This window comes from Diabrotica virgifera, chromosome 8, assembly GCF_917563875.1.
Source record: "Diabrotica virgifera virgifera chromosome 8, PGI_DIABVI_V3a".
NCBI classification, from domain to species: Eukaryota; Metazoa; Arthropoda; class Insecta; order Coleoptera; family Chrysomelidae; genus Diabrotica; species Diabrotica virgifera.
Window position 1 is genome coordinate 49,940,186 of NC_065450.1, and position 26,976 is coordinate 49,967,161.

Consider the following 26,976-nt stretch of genomic DNA (forward strand, 5'->3'; position numbering starts at 1 on the left):
TAGGGCAAGTTCCCTATTGTCAACAAATACCTACGAATCACTCCTCAAATGCTTCGGAATGTGGAAGAACGTTTCTAGAAACCTTTATCATTGCATGGACGCCGGAGGTTATCAGTTCCACCATTTGGTCTACTAATGAAATAAATAACCAGCTAAAAATATTAGTTTTAAAATGTATTTATTTTTAAATCAAATAAAGTATTGGACGCAATTTAAAAATTTTAAGAATAATGTATAGGGAATTGCAAGGGCGTTTAAACGATATCTTAATTTACACCCATTGCCGTTAAAACATGTTGGGGTGAATCTTATCCTGGCTTAGGGGTCAAAGTAAAACAATCGAACATACCAGAAAAATTTGTCTGTCTTTAATCAAAATTTTACCTTTCCCCGGGTTTTTCAAAAAATGTTGTCGTAGTTCCAGAAAAGGCTTGTTTCATTTTAGTCCGGCCACCCTTTATATACGGTGCTTTTCAGATAAAAATATACCTTAAATAACTATTGAATCACTGCTTATTAGAAAAAACGCTAAAACACGTCAAATAATACTTGAAGGGGGAGACATTATGCCATATTCAAGTTTGTCAGGAAAGGCACCCTCTCACCCCCCGTATCATCCCTTTTTTTATTACTTCCACTTTTTTTTATTTTATGTTTCGACTCACTTCTTTGTACTGATTTCAAAAATGTATAACACACGATGCTTAAAGTGTTTAGTTTATGAGTATATGTTAATTTACGAGAGTATAAAACAATATTTTTTTAACAATTTTTGTTACATACAAACAAGTAGAATGAACATTTCACTACCAAAAAATTTAACAATAATTATTCAAAGTGACTATTGAAATATTGAATAATTATTGTTAAAATTTTGAATAATTATTGTTAAAATTTTTCGTAATGAAATGTTCATTTTAAATGTTATAAAATTGTTAAAAAAATAATTGTTATTTAATCCAGGTTTCTTGCTTTTTTGTTTATTTTTCTCATATACCACTTTAATCATCAAGTGTTATACATTTTTGACATTAGTACAAAGAGGAGAATCTAAATATTAAATAAAAAAGGTGGAAGTAATTAAAAAAAAATTAAGGGATGATACGGGGGGTGAGAGGGTGCCTTTCCCGGCAAGCTTAAATATGGCATAATGTCTCCCCCTTCAAGTATTATTTGACGTGTTTTTCGTTTTTTCTAAAAATCAGTGGTTCAAAAGTTATTTAAGGGAGGATAACTTTATCTGAAAAGCACTGTATATTATGTTTCGCCATACATAGTAGCAATAGAAAATAATTACTATATATTCATTACTAAAGAAGCAAAAATATTCCCTTGTAGATGGTATATAATTTATTTAAATTTTTTTTCTAAAATAGACCCAAGTTGGACTTAAAGTGGGTACATCATTAGTACATTTCAAACAAACGTTTTCGGACTAATCAGTCCATCATCAGGTTAAAGCTCCAGATCCAAAGCAGTTGAAACAAGTAGGTCGAATGACTTTACCAATATAAAACATTAGCCATCTCGGCTACATCGAGAGTGACAATCGATGTTAAAAGAATAAGGTATATTTAAACCAATATGGAGTCTTCATCTTGACTTAAAACTACATGGTTATGTTGAAGACAGTAGGAAAAGTCTGTTTCCTACTGTATTCAACATAACCATGTAGTTTGAAGCCAATATGAAAACTCCATGTTGGTTTAAATATACCTTATTCTTTTAACATCGACTTATTGTCAGTCTCGATGTAGCCGAGAGGGCTCATATTTTATATTGGTAAGGTCATTCGACCTACCTCAGTAGCTTGTTTCAACTGCTTTGGATCTGGAGCTTTAACCTGATGATGGACTGATTAGTCCGAAAACAATTGTTTGTAATGTACTAGTGATGTACCCACTTTGAATTCAACTTGGATCTATTTTAGAAAAAAAATTTAAATAAATTATATACCATCTACAAGGGAAGATTTTTACTTCTTTAGTAATTTTTATTATGGTATACAACCAATGAGAGGGATTCATTCCTTTTTATATTGCTATATATTCGGTTTCATACTTTTCCTCCCACTTTAATCACTTAATTTCCTCAAGTAGCAGCCAATCTTTTATTTTCAGGGTTCTTATAGAGTAATTAAACAATGAACTCAAGTATTTTAAAGAGCTTATAAAGCTATTGCCATTGAACAACGGTGCTGCATAACTCTTGTCCTTTTTAAACAGATTATTATATGCATTTACGTTTGGTAACATTGGAATAATGCATGCGAGTTACCTTTACATGCTCAATTACATTCTGTAAATCACGAAAGAATAATGACTGAAAAAGTTAATTCAAATTATTCTTTTAATAATAACTTTGAAACGAGGATTGAACAAGGAAACGGGATCCAAAATATTCGTATTTATATAGTTTAGTTTGCTTTTTTAATGTATGAAATAAGATGGATTGGAATATACAGCTTACTACTATTTTGTAATTGTACAATATTTCTTTCTAATCATTTTAACCTTGACTGTTAATCGATTACCATTTCACCTGAATTTCCTTGAAGTCTTATTGCCGTTATAGGTCTGGATCCCGCGTATGAAAAAAAAGTTGATTAATAGCAAGCTGAAAATTTGTTAATAGCTTAAGGGTGTCTAGTAGGATAAACTTTGATATATGGGAACACTGTAACAGGGGCAGTTTTAATTGTGGAACAGGTTAAAAATTTGGAACGGTCAGACCACGAAAACGGCACATTTATTTTGTCCGACAGAACAGACTTAAACTCTCCGAACAGAGATTAGACTCTCATGCAAAAATCAGACTGCTATTTATCACCTGTCATAATTCCTGTCATTTGACATATTCTACATGTTCCACTCATTAAAACGCCCATTTGGTGATAAATAGCAGTCTGATTTTTGCATGAGAGTTTAATCTCTGTTCGGAGAGTTTAAGTCTGTTCTGTCGGACAAAATACATGTGCCGTTTTCGTGATCTGACCGTTCCAAATTTTTAACCTGCTCCACAATTAAAACTTCCCCTGTTCCAGTGTTCCCATATATCAAAGTTTGTCGGACTAGACACCCTTAAGCTATTAACAAATTTTCAGCTTGCTATTAATCAACTTTTTTTTCATACGCGGGATCCAGACCTATTAATATAAATAATGAACATAAACATGCTCAAGAATTTATGCATTGATAATGCAGACATTCCAAAGTGAGGGGTTATGCACACAACAATTTTCAGCTCCGATTTGTGCAGGTCATGTTGTGCCTTGTACACACCAACTAACAGTGTTATATAAAATCGAGAATCAAAGTCGATTAACCTACTTTCACGAACACTAAAATTTCGAAAGCTATTTTATATTTTTGTATATGCACCATTACTGAGTGATGATATATTACCTTGTTGCTACAAAATTTATCACTATAATTTTAATTGTTCGTATTTCCGTTCAATTCGAGTAATAAATCGATTCGTTTAGTTGAAATGCATATATTGTTGGGCGACATCAATAGAACAGCCATGTAGCTCGATCAAAGAACAATCTGACCCCCAAAAAAAAAATAAAGGAAGGATGAAAATTTGGGAATAGGTAGTTGAAATTGTCTAGTATTATATAAGAAAAAGTTTACAATTCTACATCCCCTCCATTTTTGTAAAATGATGGGGAATTGGATAAAATGACTGATTCTAAACAACTTTTGTTCTATAGAGTTTTTTCACTAAGTCAATATTTTCGAGTTATTTGCGAGTGAATATGTTCATGTTTAACAAAATAAAACATGTTTTTAGACGGTTTTTCGAAGATGGAGACGGTTTTTAGAGAACTCAAAAAGGAAGTACTTTTAAAGGAAGTACTTTTATGTTTCCTGTAGCCGATTTTGATGATATACATAGTTATAAAGAAATGAAGATAAAAAACGGTAAATTTTCGCTATTTTCGTCTATTACCAAAAAGTTAAGCATTTTAAAGAAATTTGAGAGTAAGAAACTCATAAATCGTATAAAAAACTTCAATATGGCGTTCGCTGAATATATCTATCCTTATTGGTTGCTTAGAAAATTGCAAAATAAATCATAAATTTTGAGTTTTTACAAATATTCACAACTTATGCAAAAATTAACTTAGAACCTTTTTATTACCGAATGCTGAGATTTCTGGTGCTTAAACCATACCCTAAATTTCAAAGCAATTGTTAAAATAGTTTAAAAGATATTTAATTTGTTTATCCCAAATTAATTTTTTTTGCAACACTATAAGTCAGAAAATGTGAAAATGATGAAATTACAGTAATACTTTGGACAGTTTATGAAAGAAGAAGATTTACACTATTAATTTAATTTAAAAAAATGACAAAATATAATTCTAAATATTGCAAAATTATTTTGCAAGAACATGTGAATTAAAAAAAGAGGGGGGCTAACTTCGTCCCTAATTGTCCTAGGACAACTGTTTTTTCTTCTAAATGTGTATAAAAATTCAGTATTTCTAAATATTAAAAAATAATTTTTCTACGGGTAACGTTTTAAACAATTTTAAAAAATTCTAATTGTTTATAAGTAAGCAAAAAATCGACATGTTTTTGCAAAATAATTTTACACTGTTTAGAATTACTTTTTGTCATCTTTTTTTAAATTAAGGTAATAGTATAATGTTCTTCTTTCATAAACTGTCCGAAGTATTATTGTAACCTCATAATTTTCTGACTTATAGTGTTGCAAAAAAAATGAATTTGGGATAAACAAATTAAATAACTTTTAAACTATTTGACCTATTGCTTTGAAATTTAAAATATAATTTAAGCACAAGAAGTCTCAGCATTCCGTGTAATAAGAAGGTTCTAACTTAGTTTTTACATAAGTTATGAACATTTATAAAATATCCAAATGTATGACCTTTTTTTAAATTTTCTAAGCAACAAATAAGGATAGATATATTTAGCGAACGCCATATTGAAGTTTTTTTATGTGGTTTATGAGTTTCTTATTCTCTTTGTTAAGAATGCTTCACTTTTTAGTAATAGACGAAAAAAGCCAAACTTTACCGTCTTTTGATCTTTATTTGTTTATAACTATGTATATCATCAAAATCGGCTGCAGGAAACATATAGATGTGCATACTACTTAAAAAATTTGGTTTCGGACTGGAGGGGGATGTGTCACGAGAAAAATCTTATTTCTCTGCACTAATAATGTATCTGCGAATCTGCGCGTGGTACCAACATTTTTGATGAATTCGCGCACTAAAGAAGTATAACTTCAAAAATTTTAATTTTGATTTAATTTTTTTATTTATGGAAACCGAAAATAAGAAAAAATCGTCATGTAGGTCAGTATCTTATTTGATAGGAATGCGAATATTATAAATGTATAAAAGAAAATAATGAAGTAGGTCAAAGTACCTTATTGAAAAGCGAGGCGTGATAGTGATAAACAAATTACGAATTAATTATGCATAAAACATTACGAAAGTTTAATTTGTATTCTAAATTGTCTTATCGTTTTATTCTGTATAAATTGTAATTGTTTTATAATATTTAGCCCTTTTTAGAAAAAACCATTGCACTGTTTCGTAGAGTTTTCCAGTATTTTCTGAATTTCTCCCTTTTTGATTGACATTTGTAATTTACTTAAGCACTTTTTTATAAAACAAAAATTATTTTCTTTATTTTTCTTAAAATAACTTTAATGATCTATGTATACGCTCGCATGAAATTAATTTTTATTTTCTTCCTGCCCCCTTTTCTTTTCCTTTTATCATGTTTATAAAAATATTGTTCCTACAATAAGGCTTTTCGTTATTTTTTTATTGCACTGTGCCATTTTAGTTTTCACTTATATCTCTTTATACAAATCTCTTTATATTTTTTGGTTTTTCTGAGAGCAACCAAAATTAATTTTTGGAGAAAAGCAGGAAGATCTAGAAGAGAAATGATTACCAACGGTCGCATTAGAGAAATAATGGGAATCAAGCGAAAAATCACGGATGACTTATCAACAAATCAACTTATCTGGTTCGGACATATGCAAAGAATAGATGAACAACGAATACCAAAGGAAACACTAAAATGACAACCAGAAGGAAAGCGAAAGCTAGGTAGACCAAGAAAAAGTTAAAGTGAAGGAACAAACAAAAAACTGAGAGAAAGAGACATAGAAGATAACATATAGAACAACCGGAAAGTGGCGATAGGAAATCGGAAAACGACGGATATGGTCCAGAGAAATAAGACTTTTCTTGTGACACATCCCCCTCCATGCCGAAACCAAATTTTTTGAGTAGTATGGACATCTACATATATTAATAACCTTTATGTTTCCTGCAGCCTATGTTGATGATATACATAGTTATAAACAAATGAAGATTAAAAACGGTAAATTTTCGCCTTTTTCGTCTATAACCAAAAAGTTAAGCATTTTAAACAAATTTGAGAGTAATAAACTCATAAATCGTCTAAAAAATTTCAATATGGCGTTCGCTGAATATGTATTGCTTAGAAAATTGCAAAATAAATCATACATTTTGAGTTTTTATAAATATTCAGAACTTATCTAAAAATTAACTTAGAACCTTCTTATTACACCAATTGTTGAGACTTCTGGTGCTTAAATTATATTTTAAATTTCAAATCAATTGGTCAAATAGTTTAAAAGTTATTTAATTTGTTTATCCCAAATTCATTTTTTGTGCAACACTATAAGTCAGAAAATTATGAGGTTGCAGTAAGAATTTTGACAGTTTATGGAAGAAGAACATTTATACTATTGACTTAATTAAAAGAAAATGACAAAAAGTGATTTTAAACAGTCTAAAATTATTTTGCAAAAACAGGTCGATTTTTTGTTTACTTATAAACAGTTAGAATATCTTTTTAACCGTTACCCGTAGAAAAATTATTTTTTCATATTTGAAAAGACTGAATTTTGATACACATTTAGAAAGAAAAACAATTGTCCTAGAACAATTAGAGACGAAGTTAGCCCCCCTTTTTTTAATTCACATGTTTTTGCAAAATAATTTTGCAGTACTTATGTAGAATTATTTTTTGTAATTTTTTTATTAAATTAATAGTATTAATCTTCTTCTTTCATAAACTATCCAAAATATTAGTTTTACTTCATCATTTTCTGATTTATAGCATTGCAAAAAAAATTAATTTGGGATAAACAAATTAAATACCTTTTAAACTATTTGACCAATTGCTTTGAAATTTAGGGTATGATTTAAGCACCAGAAGTCTCAGCATTCCATATAATAAGAACGTTCTAAGTTAATTTTTACTTAAGTTATGAATATTTATAAAAACTCAAAATTTATGATTTATTTTGCAATTTTCTAAGCAATCAAAAAGGATAGACATATTCAGCGAACGCCATATTAAATTTTTTTATACGATTTATGAGTTTCTCATTCTCAAATTTGTTTAAAATACTTAACTTTTTGGTTAGAGGTGAAAAGAGCGAAAATTTACCGTTTTTTGATCTTCATTTGCTTATAATTTATAACTATATATATCATCAAAATCGGCTGCAGGAAACATAGTATATGTTATTAATATAGATGTCCATACTACTCAAAAAATTTGGTTTCGGCCTGGAGGGGGCTGTGTCACCAACAGGTTATTTTTTTCCTTATTTCCCTGAACTACAGAACGTTATACCGACTTGAGTAGTAGTGACAATCAAGAGTTCCTGCTTTAATAAACAACACATTATATGACCCAGATCTTCCATAAAAATTACACCCGGTTAATTTGATAATTTACACTTTCTGTGGAGATATAATTAGAAAAAAAACGAAGAGATAATTACAACTGTGAGATTAAACGATAATTCCCAGAAGATAAAAATTGCGATAAAACATTAACCAAGCTTTGTAAATCAGAGACAATGAGTATAAAAGTGCACAATGTAACATTATCCATCTAATTACGTCGTGTTATCTTTTATGCAATTTTACCATCACAGTTGTCAGGATTTATAATTATTCGTAAATGATTAAGTTTTAATAATAATCTTTTTCAAGTCAAATTTTAATAAAATATAAAATAATATTAAATTAAAAACTTTATTGGGACCATTTTCTGGTTACACCCCTGTGAAAACAGTTTCAAAACCTATAGCCTAATAAAATAAAAAAAAGTCAAAATGTAAATTCGTACAGGTTAAAACAAATTTTATATCAAAGTTTAGGTGGGTACAAAACATATTTTCAAGAAAGTATCCAAATCATACAAGGGGATCATTGTTTAAATAATTAAAAAGGGGTCATTTTTGCAAAAAAAAACACTTTTTTAACTACTGAGGTAATTAACTTATCAATGAAGTCTATGGGATTTTTTTCTACAAAGCTAAAGGGTAAATCTTTCACAGAAGACTTACTAAATTAAATTTGACCCCCTATTTATTTAAATAATTGTATATAAAACTTAAAAAACAAATTCGCAAATAATTATTTTTAGCGTTTTAAATAAGCACTATAAAATATCATATTTTACAGACTAAGTTGCGCTATGTTACCAGTATTAAGCAAAAAAAATTGGTCGAAAAATATTTAATATTTTTTGAGATATTGAAGTTGTTTATTAAATGTTACTATATTTTCAATTGCAAAAACGCGGTTGTTGCCAAAGAAATATTCACCTGCTTAAGATCTCATTATTGTTATTTTTATGTATATTGTCGATCATTGTATGGATACATTCAAATTTCAATTAAACTCATACAAATGAAAATTTGTTTATAATTTGTTTATAATTTGTTTTTTTAATAACGTCGCGGGGATTAAGTATTTTAAAATGCCGTTTCCATAATTGGGTTCCTGGGAATTTTTTACTACTTAACACAATTTTTTTGCCGTTTTTTCTTCTTCTTTTTTTCCTTGGAGGTATATTACTACGGGCCCTTTTAGGGTTAAATTTTATTAAGAATGTCGAGTCTATGAGATCTAGATTGTAGACCTAAAAATATTAAGATTTAACTAAAATCTCTTAAATAAAATGTGGCTACTTACTGAGCTACGGGGTGTTTTATTTAAAAATTTAAAAATTATTGTTACCAAGTACTTTAAAACTATTTAACGTATCCTTATCATACTTGGCAGAAAGTGTGGCTATTATACACCCTACTAAATTGTGATTAATAAACGTTTCTAGCTAGTGCCAGAGGCGTACGACAGGGGATAGTGAATGATTGACCCTTCCCAAATTCTACGCCACTGAGTGAATTACTATTTTAACGAAATTTTTCGATTCTCCAATACTTTGTATGTAAATAACTTTATTGGTATCGATAAAGTCATCAGTTTGAGAGATATCGGAAGTTTAAAATAAATGAATGAATGAATCAAAATAACTATGCCGTTTCATTTTTAACGTCCAATATCTCGAAAACTAATGACTTAATCGTTACCAGTAAAGAGTATATTATTTACATATAAAGTATTGGAGAATCTAAAAATTTCGCTAAAATAGTAATTCCCTCAGTGGCGTAGAATTTGGAAAGGGTCAACCATTAATTATCCCCTGTCGTACGCCTCTGGTAGTAGCTAGAAACTTTTATTTGTCACAATTTAGTAGACTGTATAGTACCCACACTTTCTGACAAGTATGATAAGGATGCGTCAAATAGTTTGAAAGTACTTGGTAAAAATAATTTTTAGTTTTTAAATTAAACACCCTGTAACTCAGTAACCAGCCACATTTTATTTAAGTGATTTTAGACCAATCTTAATATTTTTAGGTCTAGAATCTATAACTTAGAGATTCGACATTCTTAATGAAACTTAACCCTAAAAGGGCCCGTAGTAATATAACTCCAAGAAAAAAAAAAGAAGAGGAAAAAAAGACAAAAAAAATTGTTAATTAGTGAAAAATTCCCAGAAACCCAATTATCGAAACGGCATTTCAAAATATTTAATCCCCGCGACGTTATTAAAAAAACAAATTATAAACAAATTTGAATAATTTTCAAATGTCATTTTAGGGGGAAGTTTAATTGAAATTTGAATTTATCAATGCATTTATCGAAAATATACATAAAAATAAAACTAGTAAGATTTAATACAGGTGAATATCTCTTTGGCAACAACCGTGTTTTTGCAATTGATAATAGAGTAACATTTAATAAACAAATTCAATATCTCAAAAAATATTAAATATTTTTGGACTAATTTTTTTTTTGATTAATACTGATAGCATAGTGCAACTTCTCCTGTAAAATAAGATATTTTATAGTGCTTATTTAAAACGCTAAAAATAATTTTTTGCAAATTTGTTTTTAAAGTTTCATGTATAATTATTTAAATAAATAGGGGGTCAAATTTAATTTAGTAAGTTAAATGTGAAAGATTAACCCTTCAGCTTTTCAGAAAATAATCCTATAGACCTTCATTAGTAATTGAATGACCTCAGCAGTTAAAAAAGTAATTTTTTTGCGAAAATGACCCCTTTTTAATTATTTAAAGAATGATCCCCTTGTGTGATTTGGATACTTTCTTGAAAATATATTTTGTACCCACCTAAACTTTGATATAAAATTTGTTTCAACCTGTACGAATTTACATTTTGTTTTACATGTAGTGAAATTTTATTTTACTAGACTACTAGGAAAATTTAGATCAGCAGGGATTTCAACGATTATAAAAATTAAAATTAAAATGTAGGATTTTTGTTGAAGTAAAAAAGTTAATCAACAAATTGAAATCATGAAAAGAGATTAAATATATATAGGTCAAAACGGCAATTAGTCTTTTCCAATTTAAATATACAGGGTGCAGTGGCGGCCCGTGCGGTAGTGCCATAGAGCCATGGCACTACCTTGCTAACTATCCATAAACATATTTTTTATCTTCAAAACTTTTTAATTCCTATTAATTTTTTTGTGTGTATTTCTTTTGATCTTCATAAATTATATAAAATATGGCAACTATGGGCGCAATACAATCCCTGCCGACAGCGAAGAGTATTCGACAGGAGAATCTCCTTCGCGCTGAAGTCAGTACTGGCACGAGTAAAGAGAGAAAGATTTTATGAGCATTATATGTAAGTGACAGAGAAAGAGCTATATTGGACTATTAGTATACCTTAACATTAGAATTTAGAATCTCTGTGCCAGGCACGAGGGTATGAAGCCAGGTCTATTTATTTTGAGTTTCTTTACGTGCTGGTTTGTCGCTTTTATTATGTATATTTTCTGTTAAAAAGTTTTTGTATTTATAATTAAACTTTTAGTGCATCATGATCGTGGGTATTTTGATAATATTTTGATTATTTATTAAGTTTAATTTATTAATTGACAATAAAGATTAGTATTTTAAAAATTTTTTTGGTGGTTTTTTGCTAGAAAAAAAACTACAAATGTTATAAGGTGTTGTGGAGCTTTCGAGTTAGCATTTTAAGAGGTCACGACGAAAAAGAAAATTCAGAAAATAGAGGTATATTTAAGGAGCTGGTCAATTTTAGCGCCGAATTAGACAACGACTTAAAGGTTCATATTATTCAAAGTACCAGATCTTTCAAAGGTCTTCTCCGGACATTTAGTTGCTTCTAATTTATTTATGTCGGAAAGTTTTCTGCTTGTAAGCATCAGTTTTCCGAATCATTTCTTAATGAACCATGGAGACAATTTTAATTTTTAAGCAAAACTCGGTTTAAAACTGAATTAGAAGTAGGTACTGTATTAGCGAGACGAATTAAGTACTACCTCTGGGGCTGTTTCGCTATCGGTTTTATTGTAGAGGGAAGGTTTAAAAAGCACATTTGAAGAAACTATTAAACTTTTAAGTATTTTAGTTACCATTCCTATACCAACATCTGAAGCAGAACGCTGTTTTTCGATGTTTACATCGAAACCTAGTGCTTTAGGTATGCTATCTGCAGAAAAGCATTTTGTAAATAGTATTGATAATTTTAATTATAAAGTCATTGAAAACTTTGCAACCAAAAAATAGAAGAATGAACTTTATATATCGTAAACTTTAAAAGTGACATTACAAAAATTTGTGCATATGTTTGAATAATGAAATAGTATTATTTTTATAAATTGGTAAATAGAGACTAAATCGTAATAACAATTTTCAAGCACTATCAGCAGTAAATGCTGGTGGTAGGTTAAGAGGTTTTTGTTATTAATTAATTTACGGAACTGTTTTGATCAATGTTGGACAATTGCTTGGCACCTCAGATCAATAAACTTAAGATATGTACATAAGATAAAAGTATCCGCGCATATTTTTTTTAGTTTTTGTTGTCAGTATACCTTTTTTTGACAATATCGTGAATCCGTCACTAAAAATTTTGGCGGCTGCCCGAGTTGTGGCACTACCTTCTTAAAGTGGTACGAGCCGCCACTGACAGGGTGCGCCAAACCTCTGGTTTTCTTTGATTACGGCTAAGCTATGGGATATACAGAAAATGTTTTTAACAAAACTAATGTATTTTAAAACCGTCTATAATTTAAAATTATTTTCGATTATATAGGGTGAGTCAGAACGAAGGTACGAACCAAAGTTTTGTTTTTTTAAATGGAACACCCTATATATTAAATCATTTTTAAATATAGTTTTTAAAAATATGAAAAATTTGTATAAGGTCTTATAGGCCTAAAGTTAATAATTTTCGAAATATTTACATTTTTATTGAGAAAAATGGTAATATTTATAGGGCTGTGGATTATGTTTCCAAGGTAATAAAAATTTAAGTGGTAGGTCAAAGTTTTTATAATATAGTGTCATTTTTAAATAATTTAATATCTTCTAATTATAGCCATTAAATATACAGTGTGATCACTATTTGCAAATACAAAATTTTCTCATTTTTTTTAAATGGAACACCCTGTATATTAGTATTGCATTTTGTAGTAAATATTACGACCTTTCTTTTAGTATAAGGTTGTATGTGCATTGCATGTTTGGTTTTGTAAATATTTTAAAAAGAACTATAGATTTTACGTTTCGCGGATATTTTACATCCGCGATAATTTTAAATAATTTTTTTTGCAAAAAAAATTTTAATCTGATTTTAGAAACACACACTAAAATATCAAAGATAGAAATAAAAACGTAATTAAAGATTAAAATAAAACGTATGCAAGTGCAACTTAATTGAATTTAATAACTTTAAAATTATGTTAAAAACAATATTTTACCATACTAATAAGGAATTTATATGGATAAATTAATTATTAAAAATTAAACAACCAATTTTAAAATTTACCCTAGAAATTTTTCTACCCTAGTAACTTTATTTAAGTACCTAATTTTGCTATTTAAATAGTATTTTCGAGTAAGATCAGTTAATAACTTTTTAATTTACCTACATCTTGAGAACGTATAAAGTATGTTTTCAAACAAATGAACCTTATAGAAGTATATTATGAAGTAAATAGTATCTATGTAGTCGTGTCACAAAAAAGCTGGTAATAATTTCTAATGGTTTCGCCCAAAACAAAAATGTCATATCCACCAATTGTTCGGTTGAAAAATTAAAATTTAGAATATAAAAAATTGTTACAAAAATTTCAACTACAAAAGTATTACCAGCTATTGTGGCACCTTTAAATACTATTTATTTTAATAAATAATTTGGCTGATACATTTAACATTCATTTGTTTCAAAGCACACTTTATATTTATTATGTTCTCAAGATGTAAGTAAATTTAAAAGGTAAATTAAAAGTTTAACTGATCTTACTCGTAAATACAATATAACTTACAATTAATTTGGTACAGGAAAGTTGCTGTGGTAGAAAAGTTACTAGGGTAGATATCAAATTTGGTTGTTTATTTAATTTAGTAACTAATTTATGCATTCATTAGTATGGTAAAATATTTTTTGTAAAATAATTTTAAGTTATTAAATTCAATTGAATTGTACTAGTATACGATTTATTTTAATCTTTAATTACGTTTTTATTTTCATATTTGATATTTTAATGTATGTTTCTAAAACCAGATTATAATTATTTTTTTTTGCAAAAAAATGTTTTGTAGAAAAAAAATGAGAAAAATTTGTATTTGCAAATAGTGATCACACTGTATATTTTATGGAAATATGTCAAATGCGTTAATTTATTTAAAAATAACAGTATACTAAAAAAACTTTGACATGTCATTTAAATTTTTATTACCTTAAAAGCCTAATTCACAGCCCCTTGAATATTACCATTTTTCTCAATAAAAGTGTATATATTTCGAAAATTGTTAACTTTAGGCCTATAATACCTTATATAAATTCTTAATATTTTTAAAAAATATATTTAAAAATGATTTAATATACAGGGTGTTCCATTTAAAAAACACAACTTTGGTTTGTACCGTCATTCTGACTAACCCTGTATAATCGAAAATAATTTTAAATTATAGACGGCTTCGATATACATTAATTTTGTTAAAAACATTTTTTTGTATATCTCATAATTTAGCCGCAATCAAAGAAAACCAGAGGTTTGGCGCACCCTGTATATAGACAAAAAGCTTTGAATATAATAAATTTAAGATAAAAAATACTAACATTAGTAAATTATTCAGTTTTACTGCAAATTATAAATATTTAAAGACATAAAAAGTACTTGTTTATGTACTGGCAGGAGTATGATGAGAGATAACTAAAATGAACACAATATAAATTTAGTTTTTTAACTTTTAAAAGCCATTTAACTTTTTATCTTTCATAAATTTTATTATATTTTAATAGCAGTGTATTTGTTATGAATAATGCTGTTGAATCACAACTATGGTACATGCACAAATTGTTGGTCATTCCATTCCCATCAAACCAGTCATCAATTCAATTCCCATCAAATCAAATCATCAATTCAATTCCCATCAATTCATCAATTCAATTCCCATTCCCATTCCCATTAATTTTTTCGATAGGAAAAATTAAATAGGGCTACTTTAAAAGTATATTGTTATTAATTCGTTTTGGAATTTTTTCAAATTATTTTTCTTTCCAATAAAATTTTTGAACAGAATTATGACATCCCCATAAATTCCAAAAACACCATAGGCCTGGATCCCGCGTACGAAAAGAAAGTTGATTAATAGCAAGCTGAAAATTTGTTAATAGCTTAAAGGTGTCTAGTCGAACAAACTTTGATGTATGGGAACACTGGAATAGGGGAAGTTTTAATTTGTGGAACATGATTTTAGAACGTGTCATCCTGACAAGTTTATGATTTTGAAGACTAGCAAGTTGTTGTTAAGTTTATTCAATAGCAAACTTTATATAATAAATATAAAATAATGTTTGTTCGACAACTATGTTGGGCATTTTAATAAGTCCGACAAGTAGAACATGTCAAATGACAGGAATCATGTTGGTTAGTAATAGCAGTCAGATTTTTACATGAGAGATTAATGAAAGGGTAACAAATCAATTGGAAGTTCTGTCCGACAAAATACATGGGACGTTTTCGTAGTGTGACGTTCGAAACTGGTAACCTGTTCCACAATTAGTCCAGAGAAATAAGGTTTTTGTCGAGACACTTGAGCAGCCAGGTTGCAAATGGGTTTTTTGGGTACTATATACTTAATACATTATAAATACAAAAATGCCCGTCACAGTTTTGACGAGAAATTTAGTTATTAACCAATAAGGGTCAAAAATGGCAGTTTTTTCGTTTAAATCGCTACAGGTAAAAATAGCGTAATTATATAAATTATTTAGAGTATTCGTATTTTAGTAGATCAGCCAAGGTTTAAAATGGCTGTTTTTGAATTTTGGTCTGATCATTTTTTGCTTCGGAAATTGCAATATAAAACTAAAATTTCAAAAATAGAAAATGTGCTATAACTTTTGCGAAAATGGACTTAAGACTTTCATATTGCGCGAAAAGTTGAATCAATATTCCATATAATACACAAAAAAATTTAAGACGATTCGTCAATTAGCTTAAATTTCGTTCAATTTATTTATCGGAAAGAGCTTTTTTTTTCGCAATCTTATTGTTTAGAAAATAATAATGACATAGCAATTCTGCGGAAACCACGTGCAAGAAGAATAGTTATATTTTCAAAGTGTTTAAAAAAATCATTAAAAAGTCGTTTTTATCATTCCGAAAAAAGTTTAGTAAAATAGAGTGAGTCTTTTTGGCTTATAAACAATTTGAATAGCTTTGCTAATATTGACTATAGAGTAAATCTACTTTAGGATTTCCAAAACTGGTATTTTTACACGAATTGTCAGAAAAAACTTTTTGCCTAGGTTAATTAGGCTTAAAGTTAGCCACTTTTATTATTTAATTCGCAGTTACTTCTATATACATCAAATTCTGATGTAACAGTGTTAGTTACCATACTACTCCGAAACGGCTTGGCCGATGTTTATGAAATTTTACACGTATATCTATAGGATGGAGAAGAGGTTTTAATCTATTTTTATACCCATAAGTTATTAGAGGGGCTGCCCCCCTGACATTTTTTTTTATTTTTTTGGACAAAATTATCTACCTTAATTTTATATGATGTAGAATTAAAAAATACACACAACCCTTAATTTTCATCCTTATATCACCAACCCCTATTTGTTAATAGCCATCTACATATTTACATCTATAAAATTCTCCTGTCACAGTGTTAGTTTCCATACTCCTCCGAGACCGCTTGACCGATTTTTATGAAATTATATATGTATATTCGGTAGGTCTTAGAATCGGTCGTAATCTATTTTTCATATCCCTGAGTGATAAGGGGAGTTCCCCCTAACATTTTGTAATGTTAGGTGAGGATGTGTGTACATAACGTACTCTATAAGACTACGAATACATACAAATTAAAAAAATTATGATCAAAATCCATCAACAAGCTCCGGCGATATTAATCGCAGCATATTTTTGCAGAATCAGTTTAATTTTTTGAGTGCACGGGTTTTATTAATTTCCCTCCACCGGCCACGAATTAATTCCTTTCGGACGCCATTTTTAAAACTTTATTAACCACTCTGTTGAGGTTCAAAGTTTACTCAGACTTTTACGCATAAACTATATATCTTCAACTTCAAAATAGCTGAAGTTAGGTTGCTTAATTGTTATAAACAAAGTAGCCGTCAATTAAATAAAAAAAGTGGCTAACTGTGACCGTAATTAACCTAGACGAAAAGTTTTTCTTTTAAAATTCGTATAAAAATACCAGTTTTTCAAATTCCATTGTAGTTTTAGCCTACAGTCAACACTAACAAAGTTATTCAAATTGTTTATAAGCCAAAAATGACTCTATTTTAGTAAAATATTTTGTGAGTGACAAAAATGGTTTTTCAATGATTTTTTTAAACGCTTTGAAAATATGACTATTCTTCTTTCATATTGTTTTCACAGAATTGCTATATCCTTATTATTTTCTGAACAATAACACTGCGAAAAAAAGCTCTTTGCGATAAACAAATTTAATAAAACTTAAATTAATTGACGAATCGTCTTAAAATTTTTTGTGCATTGTGTGGACTGTTTCACCCAACTTTTCGTGCAATATGAAAGTCTCATATTCATTTTCGCAAAAGTTATAGCAAATTTTTTACTTTCGAAATTTTAGTTTTATTTTGCAATATCCGAAACAACAAATGATCGGACCAAAATTCAATAAGCGCTATTTTAAACCTTGGCCCATCTACTAAAAGAAAAATATTATACATAAGATATTTCATTACCCTATTTCACCTGTAGCAATTTAAACAAAAAAACTTTCATTTTTGACCCTTATTTGTTAATAACTAAGTTTCTCGTCCGAACTGTGACGGGCATTTTTGTATTTATAATTTATTAGGTATATAGTACCCAAAAAACCCATTTGCAACCTGGCTGCTCAAGTGTACCGAACATGGTATATTTTTGCCTTATTTCCTTGGTGTAAATTAAAACTTCCCCTGTTCCAGTGTTTCCATACATCAAAGTTTGTCCAGCTAAACACCGTTAAGCTACTAACAAATTTAGCAGTGAATAGGGAAAAATACGAAAAAATCTTATACAGGTAATTGAAGGTTTTAAAAGGTATTTGGGGGGTAGTTGAAGCCAATTCCTTGAAAACGTACAGCTAATTATGCGTTGATTTTTTAACAATCATAAAAAATGAAAAAATAATTTGTTGCCTATAAAACGTTTCTTAAACATTTTAGATACATAAAATTTAGATCTTCATTTAAATACCATCAAATTTTCAACTTTTAATGTTAATAAACAATGGAAAAAGATGTTACCTTCTATTGGTCAAAGAAAGTTCTATTTTTTGGAAAGTGTGTTTTTTCACTAGCTTCTCATTGAGCCTACTTACAAATGCCTGACATAAACGATGTCACACATAAACGAAGTTTTTATAAACGTTTATAAGCCAAAAATTTAGCCATTTTTCGAACTGTTTTTTATTAATCAATTTAATAAAATGTTAAAGATTATTTTAATATATCTTAAAAAAGGCTCAAAACAATCGATTGCGATTTACAAAATATCTCTGGAGTGACCGTTTGGATAAGTGAAAAAATCGCTATTAGCCAAATAAATGACCGTTTTGGTGTGTAATTTCCAGGGGCAACTCAGAATTGCATAAAAATTTGGATTTAGGTTCTACTTACCTTTCACTTCAAAGTTGAAATTGTGCTGTTGGTTGCTTTTACTTGGGGGTGACATTTACCCCTTCTCAGGGGGTGAAAAATGCGTGTTTAAAATAAGGTCGGAAATGAATAAATTGATTTATTTTAAGAACCTTTTGTTCTATAAAGTTTTTTACGTAAGTCAATACTTTTCGAGTATTCGCGATTTAAAATGTTGATTTTTCGACAAAAAAAAACTACGTTTTCAGACAGTTTTCCCAAATAACTCAAAGAGTAAATATTTTATCGAAAAAAACATTTTTAGCAAAAGTGTAGCCTGTAAAAAAACGACAAAAATGGTGTACCAGTAAAGTCTACAAAATGAATAGAAGCAAAGTTGTAGCTCATGAAAAATTCGTTCTTATTCGTCTAATTCCAAATCGAATAACTCCAACGCGAAATCACCGAAGAAAGAAGCATTTTTCGGGAAAACCTTATTAACATTTTTAAAGTACCGAAAAAAGTTTATTATTTGTTTTTTACAATAGTTCACAGCATCAAAAATAAACGAGTTACACTAAAAAAAAGTTGGCCCCTTTTTTTTGGTAAAAAAAATCGTGAAAACCTCCCTCTATTTAGCACCCTAAATGAAATTAATCGTTTGGCTTTACCGTCTATTTTAACTGTATGTGTATTGTTTATATGATCTGTAAGTTTGATTGGTTTGAATTGCTTATTTTTGAAAACATTTGGTTTTATAGTAAAAAAATTTTTTCTAAAAATTTTTGAAAAACTTAATTTTTTCAAAATAACTTAAAAAGTATTAGTGATAAGAAAAATCTTAAAGAGTAAAAAAATGTAGGTTTTGCTATTATAAATATTCTAGTTTCATTTTGTTTCTCCGTAAGACAAAAATTGGTAAGATATGGCTGTTCAAAATTTGCATACACTCGTGATTAGTGACCCATTCTAGCTTTCTCAATTATAACCCTTTCAAAAATAAACACTTTAAACCGGTGAGACTGACAGATCATATAAAAAAATAGATAGGTAAGTAAATTATGGCGAGATTTTCATGATTTTTTACAAAAAAAAAGAGGGCCAACTTTATTTTGAGCGTAACTCGCTTATTTTTAATGCTAAAACTTTTGTTAACAATTAAAACAAAGCTTTTTGTAAACATTTTAAAAAAGGTTAAATGAGTTTTTCCCGAAAAGTGCTTAATTTTTTGGTGATTTCACCTTGAAATATTCGATTTGGAATTAGACGAATAAGAACGTATTTTTCATGAGCTACAACTTTGTTTTTATTTGATAGATAGGCATTACTGATACACCATTTTTTGCGTTTTTTATAAGCTACACTTTTGCTAAGGATATTTTTTTCGATAAAATATTTATTTTTTGAGTTATTTGCGAAAAACCGTCTGAAAACGTAGTTTTTTTGTAGAAAAATCAACATCTTCAATTGCAAATAACTCAAAAAGTATTGACGTGAAAACCTCTATAGAACAAAAGTTGCTTAAAATCAATCAATTTATTTATTTCCGGTCTTATCTTGAACGTATGTTTTTTCACCCCCGGAGAAGGGGTGACTATCACCCCCCAAGTAAAAGCAACCAACGGCACAAATTAAACTTTGAAGTGGAGGGTAGGTAGAACCTAGATCCAAATTTTCATGCAATTCGAAGTTGCCCCTGAAAATTACACGGTATCGCCGAATTTCCCGTTCATTTACTGGGCTATATCTGGAATAAACAAATTGAATAGGTAAATTATTAACTATTTGGTGGATCTGTTTGAAATTAAGCACACTTTAATAACTCATTGACGGCCAAAATTTGTATTAGTTATATTGGATATTAATATGCAAAAACAAAGTTGTTAACATTTATAAATTACTGCAAAGATGAGGGATTTTTGCAATTATCAGTTGTTCATGTATTTTTAATATGAAAATTCTCAAAATTAAAAAATTTCTTATGTTCTCCAGGTTTTATTTGAACCATTTTTCTCTCAAATTTACGAGACACGTTTAATAGGCAAAAAATATGTTTTTTACTTGATTGTATAAAAAATTAAAGAAAAATCATCTGTACGTCTTTGCGAATTTTTTGACAGCTATCTGTCAAATATTTTTGAGAGCCCTCAAATATCTGCATCAGATTTTTACGTGACATCAATGGTTTTTTCTTTGTCTAATTTTTCTTTGATTAATGTTGTCTAATTTTTCTTTTTTATGAATAAAAATTTTGAACTTTACCAATACTCTATGAATAATATACTGTATAGAGATATCTGTTCCTCTTAAAGTATTATTATGGTTTTAGTATTTTTTTACAGTCTTTCTAAAACACGAAGAATTAAACTAGCCTTACTTTTCTCTCATAAAAAATAAAAGTATAAACTTACATAAAACTATAAAGATGTAACCTGCTCCCAGCCCTTAATTAGGCTGTGTGTCGTCAGAATCACCGTTTTCTTCCAGGCGAATAACTTTTAGAGAATTTTCCCTGATACCAGCTAAATGTCACACACGAATCACGAGCAAATGCCGTTTTTGACAAGTGTAAACCCAGGTTTACTTAAAAATCGCGACGAAGTATACCGAAACGAGATCCACCTTTTCGCAACGTACTGTGGGTGCTTTGGGTATCTTCGACGACCAAGAGCGACGTGGGTACTGACAAGAGAACCACTGATGGTAGAGAGTGGTGGACGTACTGCAGAAACTTTTTCCTGCGACCAGCTTTTAGACAGGAGGTTCACGTGCTTCTGATACGGCAGCGAGTACTCTTACACTGATTTTTCAAGCTTTGATAATGGGACGTCATTTATTTGAGAAGAGATAATGTATCGAGATTTATTAGGTTTTATTTGTTTTTTGGATTTAAGTTTTACTGGAAAATATATTGTTCAGAGTTGACTGACAGGTTTTGTTGTCGCAGGTGTTTTACAATTTTTAATTTAATTTCTAGTGAACAGTTATTATTTCTTCTTCTACTGTTTATTGTTTTTGACTCAGTAGGTACCTTTGTTTTTTTTGTGTTTTCAGATAATTTGCCGTAGGCTTAAATGTTTTAAAATTAAAGTGGAATGATATAGAAAATTAAATTTTTTTAGATTATATAGGTACTTGACTATAATATTGTACCATAATAAGATGTGAATTTCTGTCTAGCGAATTTGTACGTCATCTTGCAGATTGCATTTTTGGTGCAAATTAGGCTAGTGGTTGCACATTTTATTTGAGTTTTAGTTTGTTTTTTGATGTGAATTTCTACTGTGTTATGTTTTTGTATGAATTATAATTATGCTGTTGTAATTTCACGTTAAAAAATGTTCTAACGATTTTTCAGTGAACTGCTCTTTACAGATATATTTTAATTTATTGTTTCCATTTTTTTTCACCGCATCAACCCTATGGTTATTAGCGAAATAGTTTATTTTTAATTAAAAAAAATTTTACACACAGTAATTTTGAAAAATACGAATATTTTGAGAAATCCTCCAGTTTGTTACACAGTTTACAATTTTTGAGAAAGTGTATTATTTTAGTAATGCCTTCATTATAGCTTCTGTTAGATTGTGTTGTATTGTCGCTGTTGATCTTACTGTTGAGTACACCCATGGACGTATAAATATATCTTTATTTATACGTCCATGAGTACACCGTACAGTCTAGCATTATATTTGTACTGAAATTGGTATTTGACAGTTGTGGTAAATCGGCTAGGGGTCCTTGGAGATGATGTATACAGGTGTAAATTTTGTATGACCTAGCCGCAGTGTGTTAAGGATTACTTGGTCACATCTTTCAGTTGAAAGCGCTAGTAAAAAGAAGCAACAGTGGATTTGATAATTTGTTATGCCAGACAAAGTCTCGCTTTATAATCCAAATAAGCGAAAGGGTTGTTCTCAGAAGTTGCAGCAGTTCTGGGAAGGTCCGTACCTCATTGTTAGATTGACGATGTTATTTACCGAATAAGTAAGATTCTTAGCGGAAAGCCGATGATAGTCCACCATATCCGTCTGACGCCTTTCGAGGGGGACCACGACATAGATGAAGAAGTGGAAGTAAATCAAGTGCGAGAAGTACCTGACTTCAGGTTTGAGGAGTTCGGGGGGGGGGGCCTATGGAGGTACCAGTAAAGTGAGACATCGTGTTATCACAGGAGAGAAGCAAAATCTACTCGCTCTTCCCGATGACTATTCATTAGTCCATACCATCCCGGCCAGTATTAAAGACGCACGGGGGTTGGTATCCGCCTTTGGAAGGAAGTTTGGTCAAGTTGCAGTACTTCAATGCCAACTGCCAGCTTCTGGCAGAGCGTTGAAACTCCAAGATGCATCGCGTTACTTTTTCTATCTGGTAACAAAAGACACCCTCCATGACAAAACCTACCTACCAAGATGTATGGGATGCATTAATTCAATTGAGAGAGCACGTGTTGGAGTCCGCCCTGCAAAAGTTAGTGATGCCAAAATCAAAATGCCGCCAATTAGAGTGAAGTCTAGGGTGAAAAAATCTTTAAAGACACCAAGGTCCAGGTATTAGTCTGTTGTAATCCGCTTAGTTACTGGTGTGGAGCGAAAACCGACCGTTGCCATTTTTATAAAACTGCGAGATGTAAAAAAGGGCCCAATTGCCGATACCAGTATCCAGTTCCAGTCTCGACCAGTTTCAGGAGGAACCATCTCTTAAGGAGGGGACAATGTTGCGAAATACAATGCCAGTGACCTGGTCGTCTTGATTCCAAAGCGGTTGTTCTACCTTTGCCGAAACAGGTAAACAAGATCTTTCCTTTCCAGATTATCTAATATTACACGCGTGTGACAATTTGCTGATACCAGCAAAATGTCAGAAGGGAATCACGAGCTAGTGCCGTTTTTGACAAGTGTAAGCCCAGGTTAACTTAAAATCGCGACGAAGTATACCGAAACGAGATCCACCTTTTCGCAACGTACTATGGGCGCTTTTTGTATCTTCGACGACCAAGAACGACGTGGGTACTGACAAGAGAACCACTGATGGTAGAGAGTGGTGGGCGTGCTGCAGAAACTTTTTCCTGCGACCAGCTTCTAGACAGGTGGTTTACGTGCTTCTGATACGGCAGCGAGTACTCTTACACTGATTTTTCAAACTTTGATAATGGGACGTCATTTATTTGAGAAGAGATAATGTAACGAGATTTATTAGGTTTTATTTGTTTTTTGGATTTAAGTTTTACTGGAAAATATATTGTTCAGAGTTGACTGACAGGTTTTGTTGTCGCAGGTATTTTACAATTTTGCATTTAATTTCTAGTGACAATTAATTATTTCTTCTTCTACTGTTTATTGTTTTCGACTCAGTACCTTTGTTTTTTTTTGTGTTTTCAGATTATTTACCCTAGGCTTAAATGTTTTAAAATTAAAGTTGAATCAGTGGCGGCTCGTCAGAGGAGGCAACGGAGGCTTAGCCTCCCCTTATATCTGGGACATAATATTTCTAGAATTATTGATGAAATGTCACTGTTTTGTTTATTTTGAATCACGAGAAACAACAAGCGCTCGTACTAATAGAAAGTGTAAATTATTGCACACTTTTGTAACTAAACGCATCTGGAATGCATCAATATGCCCACATGTATGCTGTGAGCAGCTCCTCATATTCCTACCAAGGGAGGTAGAAGCCAGACTCGACTCCGTTGTGTTCTAAGTTACGACAAACGTCTCGAAACCAGCGATATAGTTTCCTATGCGTACAATAATACTCGATAGAGAAACGTAATATTATATCGCTTCACGTCAAACTACCCAGAAATATATGCCAAGGGAGGCAAAACCAGAATTAGGCTCACTTGTGGTTTTACTTATATTCTATAAGGAAGTTAATAGTCAGGGTATTTCTTGGTGTGATTTTATCATTTTATTTCTTTTAATTAGTGTTTGGTGAATTTTTGTATTTGATATATTTTTATTTGTGTTGTTATTGGCTTGGTAAGGTTATTTTTACCCCCTCCGTGGCTCAGTGGTAAGAGCGCCTGCCTTTGGATCGAAAAAATCCGAAAGGTTGTGGGTTCGAATCTCACCAGGGTCAGAAATTTTTCATTTATTATAAATTAATAAATGAATATAGTTTATGTCCTTGTGGGATCGGTACTCACCGGAGGGACGGCAGACGTTCGGATACAATTAGCGTCTCTTTGCAAAGACATTTACGTCGACTTTGCAAAGTAACAAGACACTTACTCAACACACACACTACACATGACACTAGGTACCTAACTGTTCAAAATTACCATACCTACCATGCCAATGGCCATTAGTTGTCGAGGCATTAGCTAAATAAAAAAAAGGTTATTTTTACAATTTACGTACCGTTGTTTGTTTATATAAAATGTATATAAATGAATAATTTTAATACTTTAATATAAGTATATTATAATAAAGCTTATATTATTAAGACCACCGCCAACTATTATTAAATCCTCAGGTAATCGTCAAAATCGTGCATTTAATATTAACTGGTATAATAAATGGGACTGGTTAACCGGGTCTATTAAGAGGGAAAAAGTTTTTTGTGTAAATTAAAACTTTTTGCTAAACAAAATTATAGTAACTGCTTTAGATACAGCTCAAAAAGAGGTCATAATTACTTACAACAATCAGGTTTTGGAGAATAGGATGAATTTAAAAAGGCTTATCGATATAACACTATATTTGGCTTCGCAAGAATTATCTTTTCGCAGACACGATGAAAGTGATGATTATTCCATTAATCGCGGCAATTACAAGGAACTTCTATCGTTGTGGGGTAATTATAACCCAAAATTCGAAAAATTTCGGTAATTTTAGATTTAATCCTGTTTTTATAAAGTTCCTTTAGTAACAATAATATTATTATTAGTTACAAAAGCTATTCTACATCTCAGTTATCAATGCAAGCATGAGGTAAGAGGGAGGGTCCCCGTAAGGTGAAATGTAAATAAAAATGGTCAAAAACAAATGGAGCCAAAAATTACTTTTTTTGGTGCATTTTTTTGCTAGTGCAAATTTGTCTAGATTTTTTATAGTTAGAGCCTCCCCTATTGTAAAACTCACGAGCCGCCACTGAGTTGAATGATATAGAAAATTAAATTTTTTTAGATTATATAGGTAGGTACTTAACTAATATTGTACCATATTAAGATGTTGTGAATTTCTGTCAGATTTTTGGTTCAGAAATAATGATAGTGGTTGCACATTTTATTTTAATTTTAGTTTGTTTTTTGATGTGAATTTCTACTGTGCTATGTTGTTTTATGAATTATACTGTTATTATTTTACGTTAAAAATTGTCCTAGTGATTTTTTAGTGAACTACTTGTTGCAGATATATTTTAATTTATTTATTCCATTTTTTTAACTGCATTAACCCTATGGTTATTAGCGAGGTGGTTTATTTTTAATTAAAAAAAAATTTACACACAGCAATTTTGAAAAATACGAACATTTTGAGAAATCCTCCAGTTTGTTACACAGTTTACAATTTTTGAGAAAGTATATTATTTTAGTAATGCCTGCATTAGAGCTTCTTTTAGATTATGTTGTATTGTTGCTGTTAATCTTGCTGTTGAGTACACCGTACAGTCTAGCATTATATTTGTACTGAAATTGGTATTTGACAGTTGTGGCAAATCGGCTAAGGGTCCTTTCAGATGATGTATACAGGTGTAAATTTTGTATGACCTAGCCGCATTGTGTTGAGGATAACTTGGTCTCGTATTTGAGTTGAAAGCGGCAGTAAAAAGAAGTAACATTGGATTTGATAATTTGTTATGCCAGACAAAGTCTCGCTTTATAGGTAATCCAAATAAGCGAAAGGGTTGTTCTCCCACGTTGCAGCAGTTCTGGGAAGGTCCGTACCTCATTGTTAAGAAGATTAACGATGTTATCGACGGAATACGTAAGATTCCTAGCGGAAAGCCGATCATAGTCCACCATATCCGTCTGGCACCTTTCGAGGGGGACCACGACATAGATGAAGAAGTGGAAGTAAATCAAGTCCGAGAAGTACCTGACTTCAGGTTTGAGGAGTTCAAAAGGGCCTTTGGAGGTACCGGTAAAATGAGACATGGTGTTACCACTGAAGAGAAGCAAAATCTACTCGCTCTTCTCGATGACTATTCACTGGCCCATACCATCCCAGCCAGTATTAAAGACGCACGAGTGTTGGCATCCGCCTTTCGAAGGAAGTTTAGTTAAGTTGCAGAACTTCAATGCCAACTGCCAGCTTCTGGCAGAGTGTTGAAACTCCAAGATGCATCGCGTTACTTTTTCTATCTGGTAACAAAAGACACCGTGCATGGCCAACCTACCTACCAAGATGTATGGGATGCATTAATTCAATTGAGAGAACATATGTTGGAGTCCGCCCTGCAAAAGTTAGCCATGCCAAAATCAAAATGCCGCCAATTAGAGTGAAGGGTAGTC

The 26,976-nt window shown here is 30.5% G+C and overlaps 1 protein-coding gene across 3 annotated transcripts in view; it reads right to left on the reverse strand.

Moving 5' to 3' along the window:
- LOC126889985 (UNC93-like protein) overlaps window positions 1-26,976 on the reverse strand; it is a 398,517-nt gene that overhangs the window by 266,242 nt on the left and 105,299 nt on the right. The window contains exon 1 of one of the 3 annotated variants that reach the window (XM_050658777.1): window positions 20,933-21,341. The exons of the other annotated variants lie outside the window; for them this stretch is intronic. The gene's annotated coding sequence lies outside the window, so the exon portion shown is untranslated. Of the gene's footprint in view, window positions 1-20,932; window positions 21,342-26,976 lie in introns of those variants that run through there. 3 annotated transcript variants of the gene reach the window in all.